General features: G+C 32.6%; 1 protein-coding gene across 1 annotated transcript in view; it reads right to left on the bottom strand.

Annotated features, from left to right (window-relative positions):
- Positions 1–22,366, bottom strand: part of LOC145086849 (uncharacterized) — a 98,465-nt gene that overhangs the window by 64,673 nt on the left and 11,426 nt on the right. The window lies entirely within an intron of this gene.

Raw genomic sequence — 22,366 nt, 5'->3', positions numbered from 1 at the left:
CATTAAGAGTTCCCGGTGATGCCTTTCGGGCTCACCAACACACCGGCAACGTTCATGGATCTCATGAATCGGGTGTGTAGGCCCATGTTGGATCAATCGGTAATCGTGTTCATTGACGATATTTAGGTATATTCGAAGTCTAGGGGACAACATGAGGAGCACCTTTGGAAGATTCTTGGGGTATTGAGGATGGAGAGGCGTTATGCAAAATTCTCCAAGTGTGATTTCTGGTTATGAGAGGTTCAGTTCTTGGGGCACCTCGTTAATCAGAACGGTATTTTGGTTGATCCAGCCAAAATCGAGGCAGTTATACGATGGGAAGTGTCGAGGTCTCCATCCGAGATTTAGAGCTTCCTTGGTCTGGCAGGTTATTATCGGAGGTTTATCAGAGATTTTTCCAAGATTGTTGTTCCTCTCACCAAGTTGACTAAGAAGGATGTTGTTTTTGTTTGGGGGCCTAAGCAACAGGAATCATTCGAGACTCTTCGCCAGAGCTTGTGTGAGGCTCCAGTACTAGCCCTCTCGGAAGGAGTAGAGGACTTCGTAGTCTATTGTGATGCATCAATATCAGGATTAGGTGTTGTGTTGATGCAGAGAGGGCACGTGATTGCATATGCGTCGAGGCAGCTAAAGCCTCACGAGACGAGATATCCCACCCATGACTTGGAGCTAGGGGCGGTAGTATTTTCCCTCAAGATATGGCATCATTATCTTTATGGTGTCCAGTGTACCATCTACACGGACCATAAGAGCTTGAGGTACCTCATGGATCAACCAAATCTGAATATGAGACAAAGGAGGTGGTTGGACGTAGTGAAGGACTACGACTGCAGGCTTTTGTATCATACAGGCAAGGCTGATGTGGTAACCGATGCCATGATTCGTAGAGCAGCGAGTGCTCCGATTCAAGATATATGTATGAGGATGAAAATGGTGACTCCAGTTTTGGATGTCATCAACGAGGCACAAGCAGAGGCTACAAAGGAAGACAACCGTAAGAGTGAATGGGTGGTTGGGCAGATCTCGACTTTTAATATTGACCATAGAGCGCTTTTGAATTTTCATGGGCGAGTGTGGGTACCATATGCAGGTGGAGCCCGACAGATTTTAATGGAGGAGGCCCATAAGTCGAGGTTCTCCATCCACCCGGGGGCCACAAAGATGTATCTTGATCTGAAGCATAACTACTGGTGGCCTTGTATGAAGAGAGATGTGGCATGGTTTGTAGAGAGGTGTCTGACATGTCGCAAGGTCAAGGCAGAGCACTAACGCCCTCATGGCAAGTTGTAGCCCCTAGAGGTTCCTCTGTGGAAGTGGGAACAAATTTCTATGGATTTTATTACTAAATTGCTAAGGAACACGAAGGGTGTGGACACGATCTGAGTGATGGTGGACCGATTGACAAAGAGTGCTCACTTTCTGGATATAAGTGAGAACTCTTCTGCGAAGAAACTGGCCGAGGTCTACATTCGAGAGGTGGTGGCTCGGCACGGAGTGCCAACATCTATAGTGTCTGTCCGAGATGTGCATTTTACTTCCAAATTCTGGAAGAAATATCATGAGGAGTTGGGTACCCGGCTGCATTTTAGCACCGCATATCATCCGCAGATAGACGGTCAGAGTGAGCGGACAATACAGACGCTTGAGGATATGTTACACACTTGTGTTATGCATTTTGGCGGGAGTTGGGACTCCTACCTCCTCTTGGCTGAATTTTCTTACAACAACAACCATCACTCCAGAATTGGGATGCCTCCCTTTAAGTTTCTCTATGGAAGGAGATGTCGGACTCCTATCTGCTGGGGAGAGGTCGGACAGATAGTGATGGGGAGCACCGAGATAGTGCTCAAGACAACCGAGCATATCCAGCAGGTCAGATAGAGGTTACTGATGGCCTAAAGCCGTCAGAAGACTTACGCAGACAAAAGGCGTTCTGAGCTAGAATTCCAAGTTGGTGACCTTGTTCTCCTGAAGGTATCCCCATGGAAACGGGTGATCCGATTCAGGAAGCAGGGCAAGTTGGACCCTAGATTCATTGGCCCTTTCAGAGTGATTGCTCGGGTGGGCAAGGTAGCTTATTGGTTAGAGCTACCAGAGGAATTGAGCCAGATTCATGACATTATACATGTATCGTAGCTGAGGAAATGTGTAGCCGACGAGACAGTAGTGGTCCCTTTAGAGGACATTCAGGTTGACGATCACTTGAACTACATTGAGAAGCCAGTGGCAATATTGGATAGGAAAGTATATACATTGAGGAACAAGGAGGTATGTTTGGTTAAGGTTTAGTGGCAGCATCATAAAGGTTTGGAATGGACTTGGGAGTCGGAGTCCAAGATGCGCGAGCAGTATCCAAAGCTGTTTCCAGTGGACGACTTCGAGGACGAAGTCTGATTCTAGTGGGGGAGAATTGTAACACCCCAAATTGAGGTATGAATATTCCATTCCCTATCTTTTCTACCATTTTCAATTTTAGTCCCTTAAAATAGAAAGATGGCAGTCAGTACGTAGGGTGTACGCATGAGTATGCGCAGCGTACTCATGCGCCATGCAAAACGCGGGATCCTTTTAGTACGTTGGGCGTACCAAGAGGTACGCGGAGCATACTAGTATCAGATTGAAAAACCCTAAACCTCTTGTGTCCCTATGTAAATAATATGATGGGCCTCATTTCTGGCCACCTTTAGCCACATCTAGTCCTTCCAAAACAATAAATCCCGAAGTGTGTGTTTGTGAGTGTGTTCTTACTAGATTAAGTGGGTTTTTGGCCTTGTAGTAGAAGAAGGAAGCTAGAGGAAGAAGAAGAAGAAGGTATCATCCATCTTTGAGATCAGGAAAGCATTCACTTTTGTGCCTCATTTCCAGGTATAAAGTTTACACCTTGGTTATTACTCTCTTAGATCTCTTTTAGTGCAAGATTCATGAGCTTTAGTCCCCAAGTTTGGACCTTTTCGAGCTCATGGCCTTCCAGAGAGTTTGGGTTGTCCTTTCTTGCATTTTAGGGTGTATAGATGAACAAAAATGGTTGCTTGATCACCATTTATGTCCCATGCATGAGTACTCAAGTTGGAAAGGGTGAAATGAAGTTCTAGTCCTCCTTAACCTAAGGCTCAAAGTTATCGACTTTATGGCTTTAGGGACTTTATTTTAGTCAACTCTGGGGTTAGGATGATTTTCTTAACGGATTAAGACATTTAGAAAGGAAATTGGGAAACAAAGGGAGTACGTCGTGCATACTCTTGGCTACACCCAGTGTAGCCTAGCTGAACCCCGTCGAAAATTGACCAGTTGTACGCCCCGTTGTGCATACTCTTTTGATTGTATAGGCGGAGTCTAGATCCGGCAGTTTGGGTGCTATGTTTTCAAGTCATTAGTATCAGGTGAGTCTCCTCACTTTCTCTTGTCTGTGTGGTAGAGTAGCTGTATTATGATGACCAGCTGGGTCTTGCTGCTGTGATATGCTTTGTTGTGATATGTTGTGTTATGTTATGCTATGTTATGATATGTTGTGTTATGTATGTTGGGATGCTGTGAGGCAATCGATAACTACGGATAACCTTCCGAGCATGCTATTAGCTCCAGGGGACTGTTGGTAGTCTCAGGGTTGCGGATAACCCATAGCTATTTATTTTATGTCGAGTTATGTGTGATATCTTGGGGAGCTCACTAAGCTTTATGCTTACAGCTGTTGTTTATATGTGGCAGGTACTTCTCAGGACCGCAGGAAGGCGAAGGTCTGATTGTATGCACGTACTGGGATTTTATTTACTGGGACATGGTTTATGTACTCTGATAACATTAATACTTGTGGATTGAAATGATTTGTACTTGACTTGGTTAGTGGAATTATGTTTTTGAATATATATATATATATATATATATATATATATATATATATATATATATATATATATATATATATATATATATATCCATTCCTAATAATTGCCTCCCCTAAATAGCACTTCCATAAGCACCATCTTTCCACGTGTCCATCTCTCAAATTTCTATAGAAAAAAAATCCCGCCCATTCCATTAAATACGAAATCCAATTACATAACTTACAATTAAATACAAATTTAAATACAAATAAATTAGATACGATTTTTTTGAATTTTCCTACAAATTAGCAACTCTGTCTTGAATTGATTGATTTATCTTATCTTATACCCAATATATATGCATTATAATAGGAATAATAGGAATCTAATTGCATTTCCGATTTTATCAGTTATAATTTACATATATATTTGAAGTCGAAAATTATTTCTTTACCTCTGCGTCTATCATACTTTCGTTCTCTGTACTTCTTCTTCTCTGGCACTCTGGTAATTCATTCTCATCTATATTGATTCTTCTGTTTACACTTCTCCTTCTCATCTATATTTATTCTGTTTACACGATTATGCCCTGTTTTGTATGTAAGCTTTTTGACAATAAACTGTTGATACCTTCACAGCCGATGTGGATGTTATTGACGATTACATTAACAAAAACCTGTTTATCAGTAAACTGTTCTTCTGTTTACACAAGGTTACATAATGTTTTGTTTATCTATTCTTTTAAATGTGTACTTCAAATTTTATGCATATACATATTTGAAATCCTAAATTCTAAGAATGACTCATCATATTGTAATATAAAATTAAACCGCGTTTAATGAATTAGGTTTTCGATTTGTAACATCTGCTTCACAAAAAAATTTCTAAACATATGTACATTTATATCTTTAATTTTACTGTAATTTTCATCTTTATAATGTGGGTGTTATTCTTATTGTTGCAAAACTGTTGTTTTTTTTTTCTCTATTAACAATCTTTATCTTTATAATGCGGGTTTTACCAGATCTTTATATAGTTATTCTTATTGTTGCAGAACTTTTATTTTTTTCTTTATTCACAATATTGTTTATCTTTCTTTAATTTCTTTAATTACACTATTTCTGTAAAAAAAATTATCTACTTTCACATACCAACTGAGTGTAAATCTTACAATATTCATATATACCTTACAAACTAATGGTAGGAAAATACATATTCATGAAATAAAGTGGGGCTCCCGTATGAAATATATTATAATGCTTTTTTCATTCCAATTTGTTTGAAAACCAAATTAATTTTATAGTAAAATTAGTTAATTTATAGATTTTTAGAATTTTATTTTGGCAAACTTTGAAGAGTATTGATTAATTAATATTTATTATTTCTACTTTTTTTTTGCAGATAAATGGTAGCACCAAATATTACCTTAATAGCTGATGTGGATGTAACTAAGGATGACTTGACTTTCAAGCTTCGTGTCATAAACCTTTGGCATCAAATGTCTTTCTACAACAAAAATGAAATTTGGTCAATTGAAATGATCTTAATGGATGAACATATATGTTACAAAAATTATTTTTATATATTTCTTACACATATTTCCTTGATTATAATTACTTTATAATTTTTTCTTATTGTATTTAATATTTTTAGGGTGAGAAAATCCAAGCAATGGTCTCCAAACGAAACCTATATCGATTCAAAAATGTAATAAAGGATGGGATGACATTTTATATCAAAGGTCCAAACTTTGCAGCACTCAAGACGGGTAGTTTTAAGTTAACTCCTCATGATCAGAAATTCACATTTGTCCAAGAAACTGTTGTTACAGAATGTAACGATTTTTTTGGATCTGAATTTGGGTTTTCATTTGTTGATTATCAAAATGTGTTATCATTGACTCATCCTCAAGATACATCTGTTGGTTAGTACATATCATTATATATTTAAAGATAATATTATGTTTTCCAATTCCTAACATAACCTTCATTTTTATTTTTTTGGTTTTGTAGATATTATGAGTTTGGTTGTTGCAATTGGTGAGATACAACAAGGTCATCCAGAGAAATCAAAACACAGGCTCAACATCCGCATCCAAGATGCAAAGTTGTTTTTTTTAATATATTTAAATCTTCGAATTTATAAATTTAAATTGTATTATCTTAATATATCATTTTTTATAAATAAACTGCTTTTCAGCGGTTTGCAACTTCACGTGGATTTGTGGGGTGAATATGCGTACAAGATGCTTGATTGTATACATAACAATCCAGAGAATCGTCGTATTGTTATTATTCTTCAGTTTGGCCAGATTAATGTTTGGAGAGGTATTCAGTTTATGTTATTAATATTTATGTTATCCTCATTAAGATTATATTTATATATTTTTGTTACAGATCGTCCAAGTGTAAACACCTACTTTACCTCTTCCAAGTTGTTCATTAACTCTGACATAGATGAAATTACTAATTTCAACAAAAGGTAACTTATGTTTTATTGTGTTTATTATACTATTATACTTTACGTGACTAATTATTTTTTGTATACATAACAGTTTGGATGGAGACGATCATCCTCATTCATCTACAAATACATTTTCACTTATTCCATCCAATCAAACTTCTGCATATGATGATTTCATGGTACAAAATAACCTGAAGGGTATTGCTGAGGTTTGGGAACCTGTCGAGGTATTTCATGTCTAATTATTATCTGTTTCAATTTAATATGTTTCTTTAAATATTTTGAGCTTTTTTATGTTTTTATTATATAATTAAATATCTTTCATTTACAGTTGTGTTATTTATGTTAATCTAAACTACATAACTTTTTTTTTGAAGAAATGTCATTTCATTATTGTGGGCACTATAAAGGGAATTTTGCAAAACTAAAAATGGTATTATCAGGCATGTACCAACTATTTTGGAAAAGCAGATGAAAGTGATGCTCATCAAACAAAGTCTTATGAATGTCATAATAAAAATTGCACAAAAACTACCACTTCAGTTGTTCCAAGGTTGTTATTCTACACTTGAATCTTAATGAAGTATCTAGTATTCCATATTTGTCACAATATTAATATTATTATCAATTTTTTCTTTTATAGGTTTATGATTCCTATACGTGTGCAAGATAATACGGGAACTATAACCTTAACCATGTTTGAGAGAGAAGGGAGGTATTTGTTGAAGCAATCATGTAAAGAGTTTGTTAAAAAATGATTGAGGTCTTCTCCTTATTTCATGATAATTATATAACTTTGTTATAAACAATCACTTTAAACAAAATCTTTTTTTAATTGTTTTTAATTGCAGCGTGGAGACGATCTTGGTTTATATCCGAGGGAAATTAATGCATTGAAAGGTTTGAAATTGGCCTTTAAATTTTCTGTTACAAAGTTCAATGTGTCCAACAAAAACAACCAATATGATATTGCTAGAATCAGTGATGATGAGACTTTAATCGAAGAACTTGAAAATAAGTTCACCGAGTCACAGGTTAATTTATTGCTTATTTTTCGTTGTATTTTATTTTAATATTTTTTTGCTTTTTATAACATTATTTTATTGTTTATTTTCTGTATTATACAGCCTTCTAATTCACAATCATTAGATTTTGATTCGGTCGATTTGCAATCTCAAGAGATCAAAAATTTAAAGGTTAATTACATTTTAAAGTTTTTACATATTCTGTAAAACAAAAATTCATTCTAGCGATAATAATATTATACGATTATATTTTTTTAGGATGCAGTTTCTGGCACGGACGATAACATAACTCCTTCTACTACCGACAAAAACGACACAACAAGTTCAATGAAGATTTTGAACACAACACCAGTCTTAAAGCAAAATCTGGAAGAAGTTTTCGATTTAGAGTTGAATGATCACTTATCTACATCAAAAGCTCCAAAAATATCTCCAGATGGTCTGGCAAAACAATTGTTGAGCGTAAAGTTGGAGACAAATGGCTGATTACTTTGTTGGGATATTTTAATAGGTGTTTCATTTTGCAATTGCATGGACAATTACTTCTTTTATTTTTCATCCTAGATTTTTCATATTTTTTTCTCATGGTTCAAACATTTGTTTCTTATGATTGTTTTTTAAATGGTTGTTTCAAGTTACATTCATAAAATTATTTTAATTCATTTTTTATATTTTTTATATTTTTATTATTTCATAATTCTTTTTCTTTTTGTTAACAAAACGTTATAAACTACCATATTATATCATCAAATACTTTGTATGTAAAATTGTTATAATATATAATATATAATTCATTTTTTGATTTTATGATATTCTTTATATCAACTACAACAACAACAATCAGGTGAATATTATATTTTTATTGTCTTATTACGTTGTTATTTCATCATACTTTTATAATTTTACTTTATGGTTATTCATATTGTTACTTTTTTGTTCATTTATTCTCTATTAAATATTAACTTTGTTACTATAATATTAATACCAAATGATGAGAAATCTAACCTTATGTCCACTACAGTATCCCACACCATCAATCCACCATCAGATCCCAAGATCCACCATTTCATATCTTATATTACCTGCAATCAAAACAATAAAATGCATATTGCTATCATATCACCAATTGTATTCCTAATAAACACCATCAATCCACCATCAGATCCCAAGATCCACCATTTCATATCTTATATTACCTACAATCAAAACAATAAAATGCATATTGCTATCATATCATCAATTGTATTCCTAATAAGTTCGACGACATTAAGTATATTATATCTTAAACAATAAAATGGGTTTTAACCAAATTAATTTCGGTTTTCACAATTTAAGTATCTTATGTTATATCTTAAATCTTAAATTACCTACAATCAACACAATAAAATGGTTTTTAACCAATTATATTCCAATTGCTATCATATAACCAATTGTATTCTAATTTCAAAAAAATATAATCAATTCCCTAAAAATGAGGATGGTTTTTATGATATTTTTGATACCTGCATTGAAAATCAATTTAAATCAATTGACATATAGAACATTATGATTATGATATTGTATAAATTAATATATGAATATGTATGGATAAAATCGAAAATTATGTCTAATCCTGCATTGAAAATCCAATCCTTCAATTAGCAGATCTGATTCCCTACAATTTAGGAGCCTATTTTGATCAGTTTCCGTTTACTCATCTCTATCTCTATTCCTGCATTCCTTAATTCCTGCATAAAATTGAAATTCAAATTGAGCTAAAAATTGAAAATCAATTTAAATAAATTGTAATATCGAACATGCTTAAATTGAAATTCAATTAATTATCCTTTTCCATATATATATATGCTGCATAATAGGAGATGAAATCGATTCTAAATTATCTTTCAATAATAGTCTCTATTTTTTACTTATAAATACCCTACATCTAATATATTTTTCAACCTTTGCCGTCTGTCTCATCTCTAAAGCATCTAAACCCTAAAATAGTTTGCAGGTAAGTGATCCTGTTTTTTTATGTGCAAATCTGATAAATTGGTGATTGTTATGTTTATGTTAATATATTCTTCTCCTTCTATTCCTTTCTTCCATGTTAACGTATTTATTATACACAATGTTAAAAACTATTGATTTTCTTTGGTAACAACTATTTATTATCTTCACAAATTTGCAGAAAAAATAAACTATGTTGTTTATTATTATTTTTTTTGAACTGTTTTTTTAACAGAATATAAAATTGATCTAATAGGGCAACCTACTTTTGCATATGCATATTTTTGTATTCTTCTACTTTTCTTTTTATGTTTTATACAATAATATGAAGTTAACAGTTTCAAAAAATTATTTAACAACATTTTTTAACAGAAATGGCGTGCTTTTGCATATGAATATGTTTATTAAAAAACTCATGCCCTTTATGTATTTATTTCTTAATCCTTTAATGTCTAACAAACAGATTTTTTGTTTTTGTAGACATTTTACACAATATGTTAAAAACTATTGAGTTTCTTCATTAAAAACTATTGATTATCTTTACTATTTTGCAGAAAACTATTGACTTATTTAATTTATAATGTTTGTATTCTTATATGTTTCTATTTATGTGATATATAATAATAAGTAATTATCTGATAATGATGTTTATTTACAATATCTTACAACAATTTGTTATGAAGTTTTTGTTATTGTAATTTTTTTTCACAGAAATGACACCAACAAATGTTACCTTCATAGCTGATGTGGATGTAACTAGGGATGACTTGACTTTCAAACTTCGTGTCATAAACTTGTGGAAGCAAATGTCTTTCTACAACAATGATGAAATTTACTCAATTGAAATGATCTTAATAGATGAACAGGTAACACAATAATATTTTTTCCTTTACACATAGAAATCTAATAAAATTTACTTATAAACGCCAATTTATATCATACTTCTTTTAGGGAAACAAGATCCAAGCTATTGTCTCAAAGAAAAACATCTCCATATTCAAAGATATTGTAAAAGATGGGCATGCATTTTACATTAAACATCCAATATTTGCATCACAAAGGATTGGTGGTTGAGGTTAACTCGGCTTCATCATAAACTTAATTTTGTCCAAAACACTGTTCTTACGGAGTATCGTGACTTTTCTAGGCCTACATTTGGTTTTGAGTTTGTTGATTATCAAAATCTTATCTCATTGGTCCATCCTCAAAACATTGCTATCGGTTAGTTGATTTTAAAATATTTTAATTATCAACAAATTTTATGTTTGAATAAAATATTATATATTAACATTCACAGTAATGTTTCATTCTTCTTTGTTATTTTTCATAGATGTAATTGGATTGGTAGTTGCTTTTGGTGGCATCTTGCGTGATAATTCTGATATGAAAAAACACAGACTCAACATCCAAATCCAAGATGCAAAGTTTGTTTATAGATTGTTATATACACTTTTTTTTAATTATAATATATAATATAATTTTTTCAATTAATTAGAATAATTTATTTTACAGTGGTTTACAAATTCGTGTCACTTTGTGGGGTCATTATGCTTACAAAATGCAAGAATTTATTGATAACAATCCACACGGTCTTCGTATCATTGTCATCCTTCAATTTGCAACCGTTACAGTTTGGAGAGGTAATTAATTTTCTTATTAACTTTTACTTTATCAAAATTTAAATAAAACTTATACGTTTTTTTTAGATCATCCCATAGTTAACACATACTTATTCGTGACAAAGCTTTTCATTAACTCCGACATTAATGAAATCAATGTTTTCAAGAAAAGGTAATTTATGTTTTGTCATCTTATTTCTAAAATTACTTAATTACCCATTATGTTACTAATATTAGTTATTTTTCTTATACAAACAGTTTTGATGGAGATGATCCCCCTGATTCCTCTTCGAATACAAATACACTTATTCCATTTAATCAAGTTTGTAAGCTTGATGATTTCATACACAAGTTTCAGTTGTCGAGTAATGCAAATGGTTTGGAACACAACAAAGAAATTGTGAAGGTTACATCAGGGAACATTGCCTGAGTTTTAATTTTATTATCAAGTTTGAAATTTTTTTTGTTTCTTTACACTTATAAACATTTTTTTCCATGCTGGTTGTTTAAGATCATGGTTTGGAAGGTTGAAACATTTGTTGAACATCATTTTTTATTTTTCTGGTTTCTTACATAAATTGTGGTTTATACATTATTTTTTTTGCATATTGTTCTTATAAAAAACCCTTTGATAAAATAAATTCCAGTTATGGCAGGGGTGTTATTATAAATAAGTAAATAAAAGAGTGAAAAATGATTGGATAAAAGAAAAAAAAAACGTAAAATTACTAAGTGACGATTATACCCCTGGAAACATAAGTAGGTTTGTTTTTTTTATTTATACTGCATTTTCTATGTTCTTCGTGTTAGAATGAAAAGACAACATCAACAATTAACAATATTGAGTACTGTTTTATTAGAAGAGAAGATACATGTTATTGTGTTTTTGTTTTATTACTTTACTATTTCCTGTTTTTTTAAATTATCTCATCAACAATATTCTCAAAAAATGTTATTCTACACTTTTATAATATCGCATTGACTTTATCAAAATCAAGGTTTTATAATAAAAACAAGGTTTTTATAATAAAACCGAATATGGGCAATATAGTAATTTGCTTAAAGCAGATAAAGTACTTTGTTATAACAATGTACTTTCTTTGTTTGATAAATATGATAAAATAAATTCCAGTTATGGCAGTGGTAATATTGAAAAAAAGTAAATAAAAGAGCGAAAAAGGAATGGATAAAAAGCAAAAACCAAAAAATTACTAAGTGGAAACATATGTAGGTTTGTTTTTTGAATTATACGGTAGTTTCTATGTTCTTCTTGTTAGAATGAAAAGATAACATAAACAATTAATCACGTATTTGGTACGACATTGGGTTGAGGTTGTCATATTACCTGTATACAAGTGGTCACCTTCAACTTTTAAGAAGGTAGCTTCAACCCTCTGTTTGTAGATTACAATGAAGATGATCGTGTAGGTATAAGTACAATATTCATAAGAACAAAATTTATGGAAAAAGTTCACCGTAAAAACAAAGTTGATGTTAATAGGGAGAATTCGTTTCTAATATCAAACAAAAAAAAACATATATCATCCCTAATCACATGAGACCTTTCTCCTTATCCACCTTAATATGTTATTACACTAGCGGGAACTTTGAAATCCGAAAATGGAATTACACTAGCGGGAACTAAAAATTCTCAGAGAGATATTCGGGATTTTTTTACACATACATAAACAACTCTTATTACCTCATGATTGAATAATGAGAAAGTATTCCACCCGATTTCAAGAAATTTGCATCTTCATAAAAAAAACCCTAATATTAAACCTGTTCAAATCGCTAACTACCAGTCTTTCGTCGGTTCAATATTAGCCAAAATTTCACCCATTTCAATCTTTAACTGCAGCAAATCGATCCTCCGTCGACCGTTTTACTTCTGATTCTGCACAAGTTCCTTCATCGTCTAAAGGTATCTTCATTCTCTGTTTACCTTTTAGACATCGTATGTTATCCAGTGTTTTTGTTGATATCAACAGAAATTTTGTATTTAGTCCCTGTACTTTAAAAAAAGCAACTGATTATTCCTAATTTCACATATAACAAAAATGGTTTGTTTTTTTTTTTTAATTGATTGTAATCCACTAACGTAATAAAAGTTGTATCGGTAAAAGGATTTAAATTTGCACATAAAACATCTAAAAAAATGATACACCTCAATCTAAACAACCATGTCCATATTTATTTAATATTTCCTCCTTTTTGTCCGGTACTTTTCTCAAATAAAAATAAAATAAAATAAATGTTGCATTAGTATGTGTCTTATGCACACTTATGTTTTACAGTTTCCATATTGAAGAAGATTAAATCAAATTTTCAAATACACAAGGCAAAGGAAACATGTGTGAGCTTAGGAATACAAGAAATGAAGTCAATTTATTGTACGTATTTTTCAATCAAAACTACGTTGTTTTGAAATGTTTTATATGAAACATTAGATTTAATATAAGTTTTAGTGAGTAATCTAAGAGGTCGTTTGATAGTTGCTGACTGAGTAAGATCTGAGTCAGAGTCTGACTGAATCTATATCTGATTGAAACCATGTTGTTCGATTATGGCCTGACTGGTTGTGCTGACTGTTGAAAATGACAATTTTACCCTTATGTTCTATTTTATCGTGGTATGACAAAAGAACCAGAAACACACAAATACTAACAGATGTCTAATATTAGGGGGGCATTTTAGAACTCCAATTGAGATTACAAAAACACACCTAAGAAGAGACACTGAGCAACCCAAAAATGATTTCAACATGCACCTCATGGGCTCATGGCTATAACTTAATTCATAGATCAAGACCTTTAAAAGAAAGAAAACTCCAGAAACCATTATTTAGCTTGTTCGCTATTTGTTTGACTTCTTCCATATACTTCATAATGGTTTTTAATGCAATTCAATTAAAACAACAAACAAATGGCCTTTTAATGCAATTCAATTAAAAGAACATACTAATAGTTTTAATAATCTATAATCCATCTTGCTGGCCAGCCTTAAGAAATCGGAAACATAATCAACAACAACCATTTTGAAACATGCTTAAATATCATATGGCAAAGGTTTAGAAGATATTTAACAATCAAGTAATTTGATATCCATACTATCCATACAACAAAATTACCACTACAAGAAAAATAGCCTTCAATGACGCGCAAACAATGACACTCGCTGATTCACATTACACATTTTTGGGCGTCCTTAAAAATAATGCCTGACTTCCAAAATTTGAAGGATAGAAGACACGCATTTTTGCATGCCCTTAAATTAGTGTCTCAAGAAAAAAAATTAACAACACGGAGGGCGCTTTATCTTAAACGTGCGTCTTCTATAGATGTCGCTTTATAATTTTAGTGAAAAGCGCCTTGAGAAGATAACGGGGGAAAACGAAACCCAAATTTTTTGAAAACCCGCCTTTCTTTTCTACCTTCGTTTCTTCATCTTCACAATCGACTCTCCCCTCTTGTTTCTCTATTGTGAGAAGTGATGGAAAGAAGGGAGACTAGGATGGATCTGCCGGTGATGATGAACATAGGTGCTTTCCGGTCAATTTCGGAGATGGTTTCGATGGTTTTTTCCCTCTTTCACTAATCACGTCGTCGCCGCGAATCACACACCGCCAGGCAGTGGAAGAAGATGATGAAGATTGTCGTTGTCGTATGCCTCCATCCCTCACTGTCTCTAACTATCTTTGCCCTTTCTCTAGGGCTTATTTCTACTCTGGGACGAATTTGATTCTTTTTCTGATTTGGGAACCAAAACATGCAAGACTAATGAATTTATTGGTGATAATTAATGGTCTAATGATTCCTTAACCTATGAACATGAAAATAAGGTAGAAATTTCTTTTATTTCGTCTCTATCTCAGCTAAGATAGAGACGAAAGAGAAGAAACATGAAAAATGCTTATTTTAATCGATTTTACTCTTTTAAAGCTGATTGTATTCATGCGATTAAATTCATTCATATTCCTCATTGACCTTCATATGTTCATTACTACCCTAATTCTGGCTTCTGACGAGTCTTTGAATCCATATGCAGGATTCTACAGGAAAAATCACCTAGGTTTTTAGGTATGGGTGGAAACCCCATCGATGGTTGAATAATCGTAGATACAAGGTAGCATTGCGCTCATAGATCCGAAGATGTGAACAATGACGGGTCCTGTGGGTCGTACAGGGACGAATGCGTCACAATCGATTTGTCGATCTAGAATCGTCGTTGCAATTGCTTCGAGAAAGTTATCAGATTGCAAGATTGGGTCACGATTTTGTTGAATTTATGTAAAGAATTTCTAGCGTTGAAGATTGATCTGATCAGAGTCTCAAAAAATGAGCACTGGCAGGCAAATGGTGACTGCTCGAGACCTTATCGATGAGGCCAAGAAACGGATTGTTTTCCTGTCCATGTGCGTTATTGGACTCTCGTATCTCATGTCTTGTAAGTTCCCTCTTTTAGATTTTTTCTCACGATTGTGCCTCTTCTCTTTACCCAATTCTTTACAAAATTGACAAATCTTCACTTTTTGATTGATACATTTAGGGCTATTAGTTGTTTGAATGCGAATTTAGATCACTATCCCCTTCTTGTTTGTCTTTCGTTAATTCAATTGAAACCTGATGTCAGTGTAGTTGAATTTTTCCTGATGAAGGATAGCTAACTGGGAAGCACGATCAAACTTCTAATTGGAAGCTCTTAGATAATTTTTGTATCTTTCTGATTAATGACATGATCATTGATCACATACATTGATTTTAAATTTATTTCAATGACAAGCGCTTCAATGTTAATAAACTTGGCAGTTGTATTATCCTTACTTATTGTTCTTCGTTACTTCACATTGGATTATGACATGAAGAGAAAAGTTGCATCATATAACAAAAACCCACGAGCAACCCATGTTTTTTCTGTCAAAAAACCACCCTTAGACCCTACATCCATCTCAGGAAAGTCAGATTGGAGAAAAAAAAGTCAACTCTCCAGTTGTTGAAGATGCAATAGATCAAGTCACAAAACACATAGTTTCAGAATGGGTCACTGATCTTTGGCATTCCTGTATTACCCCTGACAAATAAGGTCCAGATGAACTAGTGCTCATTACTTCTTGTAGGTTCTACAGCATCTTATGGATGGGTTCATATCTTTAATATTAGACATGAGGATCTGAATTGTTCTTTATTTCGTTACATAGTGAGGGAAATGCTTGCTTGTGCAGTAATACGACTAGTTATAAATTTAGCAAATCCCAGGTTTTTATAAATTCGGTTAATTTTTTACTTTTTTATTAATCATTTTTCTTGTAGTGTTCTTTATTTCTTTCTTTTATTGGATTTAGGTTTATTAGTGAAAGGATTGAAAATGTGGTTCAAAATTCAGCAAGAAAGCCTGAAAAAGTATCAGCCTATAGCAAGGTAAGGCGTTGTTTCTTTTTTATTCTACTAAAGTACCAAAATACCCCTGTTATATATATAATTAATTTTTGTTATAAGCTGATCTTAAGGATGCTTATTCATAATTTTTAATAGATCAGACCCAATTCCCTTGGTGATATTCATAATTTTTAATAGATCAAAGCACTAGTGGATCATTGTGATACATGTGTAGCCATTTTTTGATCAGGTGTATTCAATTTAAACGGTCATGTTTTCAGAATTAAAACATTTTTAAAGCCACCTAGTTACCCTTCCCATAATTTATAAACCCAATGAGAATCAGTGCAATCAAATGAGAATCCGTGCATCTTTTTTTTTTAGTTTAGATCTATTACGCCATCTCTCACCAAAAAAAGCTATAATTTGATTTCTAGTTTTCATATATTTGACTTACTCTTTGCATTTCATCCCATCAGGGAACCAAATAGAGCTTTGGTAATGGCTGCAAGTATCATATTTAAAACATAAGATTGACATTTAAGAATCTTGATCTATTACGACATCTCTCACCAATGTCGGCTGGTACTGGAAAATTAATTATAGAAGTCAATGTTGGCTGGTACTGGAAAATTGCCTGGTCGACTTTAAACAAACACATTAGGTGCTATTTCATTTGATTGGATGACAGGAAGTACAATTTGTGTGGCCATTTAGGTGGATTTTTTTATTACCTTTTTATTAGGTTTAGTAAAGTGAGTTGTATCTTCCAACTGATTTGGTTGGTATGCAGGCGTATCTTGATGTTCTCTATTAAGGGGTGTTTTGGGATCGCTAATTCAAAACAACTTTTTTAAAATAATAATAATAATAATAATAAGTGTTTATTAGCTTATGAGATACCAAACACAACTTAAGAAAAAGTGTTTGGGTTAGCTTTTGTGATGCCAATACACAATAAGCTAATAAGTTAAAATAAAACCACATATCCAAACACTCAAATTAGCTTATTAGCAGTACCTAACCACAAAGAGATGATAAATTAATGAAACAACTTCTCCAAAAGTGCTTCTTTAAGTCAATAAACAGAAGCTGTTACTAGCTTATTGGATGTAGTAAACCGCAATAAGCTAATAAGCACTAAAGCACCTTATAATTATTAGCAATCCTAAATACCCCCTAATCTTGATGTAATTAAATGTATCCACTGTAGTTCTTGAACATTCATAAATGACTGATGTGTGTGGATTTCTTTTACTTCAGTTGACTATTAGTAATATCTAATTGGGTTTAGTGCTTTAACAGTCCTGTTGCTTGGAGTGGAAAGTTGAATGCCATAGCATGTGCATCTAAGAGCTGTGCACGTATACCAAGGTAATGAAATATTATCTGTATTCCAACCATGTGACATTGGCAGACATACTTTGTGTATTGGACTATTGGTAAAGTTTCAAGTTTTATCATCTAGTTCAGTTTCAGGAGGCATATTAAGATGTGCACACAATTTCATGTTAACCTTCCACAATTTGAAAAAATTTCTTTGTGGTTAATACTTAATACATTTCATTCTAAGATTTATTTTCCTTCTTGTAGTTCTAATGAAAATCCACTATTTTGGATTCCAATACATATTGTGATCCCTGAACGACCTACCGAGTCAACCGTATTCAATGTCATAGCAGGTATTGTGTGTGAAATTCTTTTAGGTGACTTCATTTTCATGTTGGTTTTACTTCAGTTGACTATTAGTAATATCTAATTGGGTTTAGTACTTTAACCATTCTTTATGTTTGAGCTGAAGTTATCTTGCCAAGTTCTTTAGGTTGACACACTAACACACTGATATTGATATTGACATGTTTAATGATACTACAGGGAGCAACTAGTTTTGTTAAAGATGCTAGTTGTTGGCAACGTGAACATGAGTGGAGACAGGATATTGCAATCATATCAAAGTGGCTATCTGGGGGTGTCTGATGTATGATGCTTATACCCTCTGGTCTTTTGCCTTCTGTTCATACATGGTAAGATAATCAGGTTTCTCTGTCAAATTACCTTTTTGCTCCTGAGTTATGTCACACTACAAAAGAAGCATGCTACATCTTTCTATGTCACAAGCAACATGAACAAGTGTTTCAGAGGTATTTTGGCTGAATGTTTCAAGAAATTTTCATATTCATTCACCATGTTTAATGTTTTACACACACACACACACACACTCTTTGATATAACATGGTTTAATGGTAGGTGATTGGTATACTTATAGGGTCGAATACACATGGAAATGAATTATATGCTGGCCTATGGATCATTTATTGGAATAAGAATATGAATATCTTTAATTGAATGAAATGTGAATTTTACTCTGTTAAGATGCATACAACTATCCTGGAACAATGTTTTTGTATATCTTGTGGTTCTGTAGTCCTTTCTTAATTTCAAATTTCATGGTCTGTGTTTTATTTAGGTTGTGTTTTTTTATTTGATTGTTATTAGTAGATTATGAAAATCATCTTTGGCGATATTATTAGATAAATATCTTGGATTGACAGTAATTTTTATCAAATGTTTCTTTAAGTAGGAGAGAATCTTCATTACCGTGTTGTGTTTTTGTCTGTGGGATAATAAAAATATAAAAATAATGGGACAAAAATAGCACACCCCTCTTTTCTGTAGGAGCAGAATATATTTGCTTTAGCAAGTTGGTGGTTTTTTTGTTGTAGTATGGAAACAGACAAAAATAACATAAATCTCATAAGTTGATGGACCCATGTGAAAATGAACATGGTTTTATTCTAGAATCTAGGATATATAATTGTTTCCACTATCATGCGTAATCATTATATAAAACTTTTTGTGAATGGCTATGAATTTGTACATAGCAGTTTACCTTCTTTTATATGATGAAACATGATTATTTGTGCTATTGTTACTTTATTCTAGGCCACAAGTACAAAATAGTACCTTATTCTAAGACCATGATTCATGGTCAGATGAATCATTCTGTTTTCTGTGTGTATTTGACTTTTTTAGCACAAGTCGAGTACTGCATGATGTACAATATTATTTAGGAAATTCCCTAAGATTAAAAAGGGTAAATGGTTATGGTGTTTGGCTATTTATTTTTAAAGCATACAACACAAGTAGGGATTGATTGGCAACTTGGCATGTATCTTTGTTGTGTTTGACAGCTATATAGACAATGATCTTTTGAAAAGCAAATTTGGAATTTTATGTAAGCGTGGGAGCTTATCACATGTGCCCTGTTTTTATCATAATATGACCTTTTTGGAGCTTCTTTTTGGAATGAATATTGATTAGTTCTTTGATTCATTTATATTACTTTTCTTGAAGAAGAAACTCATGGTTTATATATTTTTTACTTGGAACAGTTGCTCATAGGATTTCAACTGTTATAGACAGTGACATGGTCATGGTCCTCTCCTTTGGTATGTATCTTATTCTTCACAAACCCATATATCTAATAAAATGACACAATTACCCTCTACAAAATAGTAAAATTTCATGTATAATAGGTGAAATGATGGAATATGATGCGCCCTCCAAGCTAATGGAGTCGGATTCTTATTTCTCAAAGCTTGTTGCTGAGTACTGGTCCATCTGCAGGACATGATCATGGGTAATTTCTTTTCAAGTTAAAAGTCGGATTCTTATTTCTCAAAGCTAATGGTGCCTTTTGTATGTCAATTCAGCAACTTGTCTGCAAATTCTGAAATTAGTATTTGGAATTACAGCCTCTTTATGTTTGACTAAAACCTTCTGATTTTGTTGACTTTTTAACTTTGTTTTTGGTTTCATTTAGTAATAAAGTATCAAATATCAACAGTTATGTGGTACTAATCCTTCTTAGGGGGTGTTTGTTGGGCTGCTTCTTTCAATGTCATTAACAACAGTGGTAAGTAAAATCTTACTATTATGAAACTCTTTTGCTTAAACCTATCTTATTTACCTGTAGCTGATTACACATTAATTTAATTATGCAGGTTTTGAAGTTTTTGATGGAAAAGAATAGTGTTAATGCTCTTCATAGAAAAGTATGTTGGTATTTTAGGAAATTTGGCTAATAATTTAGTTAATTATATAAAAAATGTTGAAATGTTACATTTATCTACTATTGGAAAGATTATTTGATGTATTACATTTGTCTACTATTGGAATGCTTATTTATATGAGATTAACTTTTGTGCAATGTATTGTATTTTTGGTATATGGTATTTTATTTTCTATTATGAAACATGAAATGCAAATTTAATATGAAAATCAGTAAATCTATAAATAATTTTTTAAAAAAAAGTTAAAATTACGATACGCAAAAATGTGTGTCGTCTTCATTTATGACATGGCCTTTCTTGACAGGGGCTTCCTTGATACACATTGCATGTCATAAACACGCGTGTCGTAATGTTACGACACGTAAATGCGTGTCGTTTTCCTTTATGACAGAGCCTTCCTTGATACGCATTGCGCGTCGTAAATGTGCGTCGTCTCTCTTTATGACAGGGCCTTCCTTGACGCGCATTTGCGCGTCGTCTGAGCATTTTACGACGCGCAATGAGCGTCGTAAAAGGCTGTTTTTCTAGTAGTGTACATAAATGAAACCCTCAAAACATATAAATACATCTGGAAGGAAATATCTAAACCAAAAGAATAACCAGATGAGAATGTTGTTGAAATCCTCTTGCATAGCTGCGTGGCCTTGCATACTATACATACTATGTAAATACATCATAATCAAATCTCATCTCAACCCGATTCTTGATTTCATACACACAATCTGATATAAATGCATGGTTTGATTTCATATAGATACAAATCATATCATCAACTGACTTCAGAAAAAAAAAAAAAAAAAAAACCCAAATACGTACCTGTTGTTGTGGAGGTCGACACTGCCAGAGGCTGAGAAGGCGTCAAAGTCGCCTGAGGAAGCTGCTGATTTCAGGTTGTGTGGACGAGGAGTGGTGGAAAGGAAGAAGCGATGCCGACTGTTGAGTAGAGGCGTGTGTTTTTGAGTGTTTTCTTTTAGGAAGCAAGGGCACAAAGGGAACGATGGCTTTTCTTTTTGGGTCAGCAACAATTTTCAATTGGACCGAGTCAGTAGATTGGTCAGCTATTGCTGACCGAGTCAGCCAATTTGGGGCTCTACCAAACAGCCTGACCGGACTGAGTCAGCCGAAACTTGCTGACCGGACCCAGTCAGCTCATTATCAAACAGCCCCTAACTTTTTTTTGGTTGTTTTTTTTAATTATAACTTTTGTTTTTTTTGCAAAATGACAACCTGGTTTGGAAATGCGGATTCTAACCATATTAACTATTCGTTAAACGGGTACAAAATTCTAACCTGTTAATATGGTTATGTTATAAATACTCTTTAACCTGTTCCGTACCCGGTTTATTTATTAATTCATTATTGATCAATTCATGTATTCAAGTTTATACATATTACATGACCTACAAATTATCTTTAATTTCAAATTATTAATTTTCTTTTTAACCATATTCTATTATTGTCATTACATATCAAACAAGGAGATGAATGCAACAGAGGCTAGGGAGAGAAGAAAAAACAGAAAGTTATATTTGGATACCAGGAAATCCAAAAAACAATATACCATATCATCTTCTCTTCATACACCAACTGCACATGTTATTCATCGTACTCAATCCGGTAATTTTCTTAATTTCTTTTGCATTGATTATATGTTTTATTTATTTATTCTAAATATGTTATTAATTATTACTTTAAAAATATATTAAAATATATCTAACTTTATATCAGAAAATATGTCTTTAAAATTGTTTTCTGCTATTTACAGGTTCAAATAGCATTACAGAATCTACAATAGCTAAAGAGAGGAGAAAAATCAGAAAACTATATTTGGATAATAGAAAATCCAAAATATTACATACCATATCAACCCATCAAAATTCATCTATTACACATGCTTCTTACATGTCGAATAATGGTATTTATATTTGTTTATTTTTAAATTTATTTTTTAATATAAAAATTATATAAAATTTGCACGACTTTTTAATTTACTGTTTTTTT

The sequence above is a fragment of the Lactuca serriola genome, chromosome 2 (assembly GCF_051521515.1).
Source record: "Lactuca serriola cultivar US96UC23 chromosome 2, Lser_US96UC23_V15, whole genome shotgun sequence".
Classification (NCBI taxonomy): domain Eukaryota; kingdom Viridiplantae; phylum Streptophyta; class Magnoliopsida; order Asterales; family Asteraceae; genus Lactuca; species Lactuca serriola.
This window is presented reverse-complemented; position numbering and strand designations above follow the sequence as displayed.